Genomic DNA, 9,206 nt, shown 5'->3' on the forward strand with positions numbered 1-9,206 from the left:
TTGACTGAATCTTTTTTTTAATAGACGGTTTTTTTTAGAGCAGTTTCAGGCTCACAGCAGAATTGAGCAGAAAATACAGAGAGTTCGCACATAGCCCTCCCCACCCACACATATATACTCCCCTACCCTCAACATCCCTCATTAGTGTGGTGTATTTGGTGCAATTGATGAACCAACATGGGCACATTATTATCAACCAAAGTCCATAGTTTACTTTAGGATTCACTCTTGATGTTGTACATTCTATGGGTTTTGAGAAATGCATAATGAGATGTAGCCACCACTACAGTATCATACAGAATAACTTCATTGCCCTAAAAATCCCTTGTGCTCCATCTATTCATTCTTCCCTCCCTCCTTTTCCCCAAATCCCTGGAAACCACAATTTTTTCTTGTTGCTGTAGCTGTGCCTTTTCCAGAATGTCATTTGGTTGGAATTGTACAGTTTGCAGCTTTTTCAGACTGGCTTCTTTCATTTAGTAATATATCTTTTAAGTTTCTTCTATGTCTTTCATAGCTTGATAGCTCATTTTTTTCACTGCACATGTATTTTTAAATTTACATATATGTACTATTCATTGTTTCTAAGAACATTTAGAGCTTTAGATTTTTAAACTTACATAGTTATCAAAGAAATAAAGCCAGCCACAAAATAAGAATTAATTCAAAAAGATACATGCACCCTGCTATTAGCAGCAACATTACTTATAATGGCCAAGATATGGAAGCACCCTAAGTGCACATCAATCGTTGAATAGATAACGGAGATGCAGCAAGCATTATGTAATGGAATACAACTCACCCATAACAAAGAAGGATAATTGGCTATTTGTGGCCCTTCATTCACTTTTTTTCACTTAAAAAACCAGAATTTATTAGTAATGAATTGAACAAAGGATTCTGTAAGTAATTAGGTTTTCCCAGAGCTACCCTCTTCCCACTCATCATTTTCACACTTGGCTCTTTCCCCTGCATCCTGGTTGAATATCTCAACCCTGGACTCTATACCACTGGTTTTTATTTTCTGTATGCCGAGTATTGTATTTTATGCTCTTACGTCTATTTAATTTTTTTCCAACAAAACGTCCCACATATTTATTGCTTGGCCAAAGCAACAGGGCAGAAACACTGGCACAAAGAGAAAAATCATGTCCCGAAACACACCCAGCTGTTCAGACAGTAGCACTGTCTTCAGAGTGATACGGAAAGATGCACGTGACCTTGACACAGCGTATGTGTGCCACCTCATGTGCGGCTCCTTATAGCCCCAGCTGGGTTCTTCTCCAATGTCTTCTCTTGGAGTTGTGCCTGATTTTATCACTAGTTTTCATTCGAATCCACTGGGGAATGGGACGATTCTGCTTTGGTTCCTTGGCCAGGCATCACTTGATCCTGAAAGTCTTGTGAGAAGACATGGCGAGGACCAAACTCAATCGCACGTAGGATGGTGGAGAAGTTATTTTAATTTTTAATTGTCATTATTTGTTCCTTAATTATTTCCCCATGATTTTCTAGTTCCATTTTGATTTTGTTGTCTTATCATTGCTTACATCCAAAAAGAAAATTTTCTTTAATTTCCAATAAGTGGGAAGCTTCTACGGTCCACTATTTTTTGATTCCTACAGTTAATCAATTAAAATGTTCTTTATAATTTTTCATGCTATATTTCTTTTCCATTTTATTATTTGTCAAAATATGTTGGAAGGAATTGGAGACCTTGGGTCTCTCCTTGATTTAGCAGTCAAGCATGCTGAGTGCGCCTTGTCCAGCAGGGGGCGGACTTGGACTTTGATTGTCTTCCTGCCTCGGTTTGAGGAAATCCACCCGTGAGAAAAGAAGAGCGTGAATCTCTGGCCGGGGGAATTTTTGCCTGGTGGGGCTGCATCTATTTTCCCAGGAAATATAAAATCAAGCCCCGACAGTGGAAAAGCAGGTATAGAAAATGAGTGTAGGAGGCCTGGGGTAAGGAAAACAACGGGGCAGGAATACTGACAAATGCTACCTGAGCTTTGGCATCAGTGCAGAGGAGACCATACATAGCACGTGGTGGGAGAATGTGGCAAAATAAAGCCCGGCAGTTCCCGCTCAGCCGCAGCTGATTTCTCTCACATGGGAATGCCAGACATTCAAAAATTTTCAGGAGAACTCAGCCATTCAAATTGCTGTGGGGGTTGGGGGTGGAGGGAAATAGCTCAGTGGCAGAGCACATGCTCAGCATGCGAGAGGTCCTGGGTTCAAGTCTCAGCTCCTTATACAAACAAACCAACAAACCTAATTACCCTCTAAAACAAACAAACAAAAACCAAAAACAACCCCCCACGCTGTTAGATAAACAAGTTTCTATAGCACAGGGAATTATACTCAATATCTTGTAGTAACCTGTAGTGAAAAAGAATATGAAAAGGTATATACGTATGACTGCAACCTTACGCTGTACACCAGAAATCGACACACTGTAAACTGACCATACTTCATTTTAAAATAAAACACATTTTTTGTTAGAATTAAAAAAAACCCAAACAAACTGCTATGAGATATTTCCAAATGTTAACTTGTGATGGATGAATTAAAAATGGTTTTAAAACCTGTATATAAACCAAATACAAACTACGCTCTAGAAATTTTTTGGTAGTAGCCCTGGATTCACCGCACTTTTGTAGCATGGGCTTCTAGTTATACTAAATAGTGAAATACTGAATACTTTCCCCTTAAGGTCAAGAAAAGACAAGGATGTCTAGTCCAACCACTTCAACTCAATATTGTAACGAAATTACTAGAGTGCGGCAGGAAAAGGAATAACGGGCATAGCAATTGGAAAGGAGGAAGTGAAACAACACTGTTTCCAATGACAGGGTGGTGCACATAGGAAATATAAAATATACAAGCGAACTATTGGAATCAGTATGTAATTTAGCAGAGTAGCTGTATCTAAAATCAACATACAGAAATAACTTCTATATTTATATTAGCAAAATCAGAACATTAAATTAAAAGTACAATAATGTAATTTTTTAAAATTGAAGTAGAGCAGTTTACAATGTTGTGTTACTTTCTGGTGTACAGCATAATGATTCAGTTATACATATATATTTTCCTTTTTCACCCCTCCCTTTCCCCCTGGTTTCCACAAGTTTGTTTTCTGTGTTTGTGAGTCTGTTTTTGTTTTGTAAATAAGTTCATTCGTCTCATTTGTTTTAAGAGTAAAAGTACAATACTTTGAAAAAAGCACCCCCCTAATAGTTCTAAAAGTAAGACTAACAAGATAGTTTCAAGACCTCTACGCTGAAAACTGGAAAATGTTGCTGAGACAAATTAAAGAAGTCCTAAATAAAAGATGTATTATGTTCATGAGTTAGAATATTCAATATTTTTAAAAAGTCAATACTTCTCTGAGCCCAGACCCTAGGCACTGAGAGCTTTACCCTCCTGGACTCATCTCAGTGTCCAGGAGAGAAGGAGGGCGCTTTCTATTGGTCAGGCAGACCAGACATTCTTCATTTCTGTTACAGAGTTTTGGATTTCTAGTATTTCATTTTGAATCCATCTCAGAGCTTCCGTCTCTCTGTTATATCACCGTCTATTTTTGCATGTTGCCTACTTTTTCCTTTAGAACTTTTAACATAGTTATCACGGCTATTTTAAATTACTTGTGTGATGATTCCAGCATCTATGTCATGTCAAAAACCTTGCTCTGCACTTGGTTTGTCTCTTCAGACTCTAGTAGTAGTGTTGTTGTTTTAATAGACTTTCTTTTTTTACAGCAGTTTTAGGCTCACAGTAAAATTGAGCAGAAAGTTCAGGGGGAGAGAGAAAGAGATCTCGGTTGTAACTTTCTGAATTTGCCAGTCTCTGTAGATTTTGGGGTAGTGGCTTGCTCTGTGATCTAAATTCTCCGATGGGTCTAAGAAAAGTCATTGATTCCCAATTTGTTCAGCCTTTTCTCATTGTAATAATGAGAATGACACTTGAATTTTGAATGTCAGGGCTGAAATCAGAAGTCTCTTACTACGTCATTTTAATTTTCTTTCTTTTTTTTTCTTTTGCGTATTTTTGTTAGAGGCTGGGCCTTGCACATCTACACTGTGTGACATGGTTTCTGTAAACTTAACCTCTAAAATATGTTTAAAATGACAAGTTCACCACATCCAGCGGGGGAGGGCTTGAACTTCGGTTTCTTTCTCTTTCTCAAGGCTTACTTGACCTTGGCTAAATCCAATTATAGACCGCCTATAGCTTGTGGGATTTTTTTCTTTTTTGATAGGTTCAGGGCCTCTGAAATCAAATCCTTAAATAGACAAGGCAGTTACGGTAAATGAGTGAAGCAGACCGGTGTGAGGAAGACAACTGGGCAAGTGTTCTGACCAACAGTACCTGGATTTGGCTTTTGTGGAGGGAGATGATAGCGCCTGGTGGGGAGTACAGCTGAGTAAAGAAGGTCTGTTCTCATTTCGCCCCAGCGGATTGCTGCTCTGTAAGAATGCCAGGCCTTCCAATTTTTTCAAGAAGGCTCGCACGTTATTGTGAGATATCGCCTAATACCTGAATATTGTATCAATTAAAATATCTCCAAACTGCTTCAGCCAAACAAAACACAAAGTACGAGCTAGACCTAGCCTGTTGGAGGCCAAATCAAGGGGAAGCCAAATGTTCACAGGCGTCTGGTTGTCCCACTGCTGCTCATGTGTGGCTGCCATCTTTCCTAGGGTTGGCACTCATGCTAGCTGGAGCCCTACACTATTTCCTCCTCATACTTCAGCTTCACGACGTTGTCCCGCGACCTCAGACAGTGGTTACGCCTTTGATCTTGGCTCCACCCTCAGTTATGTCCACATTGTCCTAATAGGCAGATTGATATTGTCAGGGATTTTGGCATCATGCGTGGTACAAACGGAGGTCCCCCAAATCTCGCAGCCCTCCACGACTTTAATATCTGGAGAATACATCTGAAGTTCCCATGCCAGAAAAATATAGGAAATCCAGAACTGCCAACCCTGCATATTTGAGAGGGTTTCTATAGGTGATGACATTTTCCTAATTGTCATTTGTGGTCATGTCCTTTCCCCTAGTATGGGAACAAAAACTTCTTTCTTGCCTTCCCCAGCACTATTAATCCAGTGGTGTAATATGTAACATATTAAATGTTTGGGGATGGCAGCCGGGAATGGACCCACAAAAAAGGAAGCAACCTAAGTAGGATATTAATCTCCGTGGTCAATCTCCACCCCATGCAGCCTCAAAACAGCTGTATTTCTCTTGCCATCATGCTGCTGGCACCTCAGCTGTCGTGGCAGAAGACCAGGTCCCACTCCCTCAGTGGACCTCCGCTTCCACTGAGATCAATGCAGTCTTTGTTTCCCGAAGCCACAATTTTAGAATTCACGTGATTCTGTTAGGCACAGAAATTTTAGCCTATTTTTTTAGCTCAACCCCCAGACTAGTCCCAGGCCTTCTGTTTAGACATTCCAGAAGGTAATTGATTTGTTTTCGAAAACAGGTCTATAGATCCTCTCCCTGAGATGATTTTTGTGGTTTTTCCTCTGAATGTGGAGATTGTTCTATGACACTGTGAGAGACTGAATGTGCAAACAGAGGATCTCAGACCATGTGTAAAAATTTTCACCCACACTCTGCAGCATCAAGCCCAGAAAACCAACCTACTGTCTGCAGAAACCAGCCCAGGATGCTGGCTTGCTATTGACAAGTCAGACTTAGAAGCACATCAGAACATCCCCCTGGCAATCTATTCAGAAAACCAAACAAGAACCCCTATATCAATCAGCCCCAGAAGGACAGGACTCGAATAATAACTCACAGCTCCCCTAGTTTTCGTCTCTGCTCCCAATTCAGTACGGCTCAGAGGAAGCCAAATACACAACCCAACCAATCACGTGGGATGCTCCACGTCCACGCAGCCCACCGCCAGCTTCCCCAGGCTGACAGCCCCCAGGCAGAGCACACCTGAAGCCTTCTCTTTTCTCCTCTAGGAACCTTTCCCACGCTTCTGCCTGCCTTTGAGTCTCTGACGAAACAAAAGTGATGGTGGCCGGCTCCCTTGTCACAGCAAGCTCCATGTAGCCCCTGCTTGTTTGCATTTGGTTGGTTGAATGTTTTTGTCCTCCCCCAAATTCATAATGTGATGGTATTTGGGGGTAAGGCCTTTGGGAGGTAATTAGGGTTGGATGAGGTCATGAGGGTAGAGCCCCCATGATGAAATTAGTGTTCTTAGAATAATAACAAGAAAGACCAGTGTTCTCTCTCTGTCTCTCTCTCTCCCTGTTCCTAGAAGACACAGTGAGAAGGTGGCCATCTGCAAGCCAGGAAATGAGCCTTCATCAGGGAACTGAATCAGCCAGCACCTTGATCTTGGACTTTCCAGGCTCCAGAACTGTCATAAATAATTTCCTTTTGTTCAAGTGGCTCAATCATCTTTGGTATTTCGGTATGGCAGCCTGAACTGACTAAGACATAGATCTTGGTTTATTTCTACAGCAGGTTTTGGTCATTTTCACTTTGTATTAACAGGCATCAAAAAGGGAGTTGCTAAAAACCCAGCATCAAAAAGGGAGTTGCTAAAAACCAACCAACATATGTCGGTGTGTTTCCCAGAAGTCCATGGAAGCGTTGTGAATGGCGAAGCTGAAGTCTCAAGTTTCATGGGGAGGTTCTCAGAAGCTTCAGATGCTGCGTAGGTAAGGAAGGTGAGCCTGGTGGTTGGGATGAGGTCGTGTTTGACCCACACGAGATCTTTCCACCTCAAGTTGGCCTGATGGAGAAAACATAACCAATGTGTTGACTCACGTAGCTTAAAAAGTTCTGAAGTACACTGGCTTCAGGCACAGAGGGTTCTGGAGCTTGGTCAGTGTCACCAAAATCTTTTTTTCTTTTTCTTTAATTAAAAAATTTAAAAATTTTAACGTATTTTTATTGAAGTATAGTCAGTTTACAATGTTGTGTCGCCAAAATCCTTTTTACACTTGATCTTAGCCAAAAGGCCGAGAAGCGATGCCAAAATCCTTTTTAAAAAGAATTCTGTTAACCCTGTAGCTGGCTTCGTTCCCGGGCAGGCTCTCGGCTTTGAGGTTGTTCAGCCCAGCCTCTTTCTACTATGGAGATGTGACGGGAGGACTTCCTTTTCTGCTCGATCAGGGTCCTTCTGTCTGCATGTTGTGCTAATGACTGTGTAACCCCAAAGTGGGGGTGGGGGTGGGGGTGGGGGTGGGGGAGGGAAGGGCTGGCTCTGCTCTACTCTCTGTGCCCCTAGACATGGCTTGAAACCACGCAGAAAATACGTGTCACCCTGAGCCCCTAGCTTTTCCCTTCTGTGACATCTAGCCTGACTTTGATCCTCAGGTCCACAAACCCCCAAATTCAAGTTTCCATGATCAAAATTCCCCCAGGGCACGTGTGACTTTTGTTCTCTGCTTCCCTCTCTGGGTTTCCATCCTCTCCTAGATTTTGGACTGCAAATTCTTTTCCCTAGTCAGCCTTTCAATTGTCTTAAGAAGAGTTACAGACTCACAGACTTAGAAGACAAATTTGTGGTTACCAGAGGGGAAAGGTAGGGGAAGGGACAAACTGGGAGTTTGGAATGAACAGATGCAAACTACTATATACAAGACAGATAAACAAGGTCCTGCTGTAGAGCACAGGGAACTATACTCAACATCTTGTAATAACCTATAATGAAAGAGAATTTAAAAAAGAATATATGTATATAGAACTGAATCACTGTGCTGTACACCAGAAACTAACACAACATTGTTAATCAACTATACTTCAACTAAAAAAAGAGTTACAATGATTTTTCATTTTAAAATGAAATTGTACTTTTAGTTATTAGTGTATTTTTACTTATTATTGTATTTTTAGTTATTTTCAGCAGGGAGCTGGGGCTGATATCCAGCTCACAGAACCCCTGGAGATGGTCCTCAATCTCTTTTTCATTTAAACTCACACCCTTTGTGATCTCTTTCAGGTTCATGACTTGATTTTTTTAATGGAAGCATAGTCAGTTACAATGTGTCAAATTCCTGGTGTACAGCTTCATGTCCACCTTGAGACTTGTGAATGCACTGTTCCTCTGGGATGAATTTTGCCTAGATATCGACAGGAGTCATTCTCTTCCTTCTTTCATGTCTTTACTCAGAAGTCACCTTCTCCAGGAGGCCTGCCCCAATTCACATTTTAAAAAATTTCAGCTGTCCTCAACAATTCTTTGCTTTCCTTTTTTTTCCCTTAGACTAAATCGTTCTCCAAGAGATTGTGTAGCTTAACTTTCTTATTAAATATTGGTCTTCCTGCTCGGATTTTGGGTCCACGGTTTCCATCCTAAGAGCTCATCATGTGCTGTCTCTCCAGCCCCTACGTCGGGGTGTGGCACACAGCAGGTGTCCACGAAGCGTTAATCAAATGAATGAGTCTCAGTGCCAGGCTCAGTCCTGAACGTTTAACATATAGGATCTCATTTAGTTCTCACACTGCATTTCTGGTAGTGTCTCTGTTTTTTCAGATGAGTAAACTGAGGCACAGAGAGACTAACTAACTGTGGTAAAGTTGAACAGGTGACAGGTGAGGTGGTAGGGAGGTGGGCGTCTGTTGCCAAGCCAGGCACGCCATGCTCTCAACTTCCACATTCCAAACCCCCAGCTCTCAGGTCTGCTTTGGGAATCAATGCCAGGGCCAGAGTCTGAGCCTACCTGGGATGCGGACAGTGATGGGAACCGGGACTCAAACCCAAGGGGTCAGGAGGCTCCAGGGTCACTGGTGGGGACCACATCTCTCGTGACCACTGTGGACCAAGTCATGTCCACCCGACACATTTGCCCCTGAGAACGGTCCTCCTCTCCTGATGGGGGTGGGGGGGAGGTGGCAGGCCTCCACCGACTGGACCCTCAGCCTGGGCTCCTCCCATCACGTGATAATGGATTTGCTCTGTGATCTGCCGGAGGGCCCAGAGGTTCTGATCCACAGGGAGCTGGCCAGGTGAGGCTCTCTTCCCCGTGTAGATAGCGGTGCATGGGGACAGGGCTGCAGCCATGCGACCTTAAGAACTCGACAAGCTTTCACATTTCAGTTGCTCACAGTCTGAAGCTGCAAACCGCAGAGAAAGGGGAACAGGATGATTTCTCAGTTCCCCTTCCATGGATAGTAAGAGTTCCCTCTCTCCGTCACCCGCCGGCTTCCTGTTGGGGCCTCCTCCTCGGGGC

At 42.5% G+C, this 9,206-nt stretch overlaps 1 pseudogene; it reads right to left on the reverse strand.

The window, feature by feature from the left end:
- Positions 1 to 1,259: 1,259 nt before the first annotated feature.
- Positions 1,260 to 1,415, reverse strand: LOC102532119 (large ribosomal subunit protein eL39-like; annotated as a pseudogene).
- Between the last annotated feature and the right edge of the window lie 7,791 nt (positions 1,416 to 9,206).

This window comes from Vicugna pacos, chromosome 9 (assembly GCF_048564905.1).
Source record: "Vicugna pacos chromosome 9, VicPac4, whole genome shotgun sequence".
Classification (NCBI taxonomy): domain Eukaryota; kingdom Metazoa; phylum Chordata; class Mammalia; order Artiodactyla; family Camelidae; genus Vicugna; species Vicugna pacos.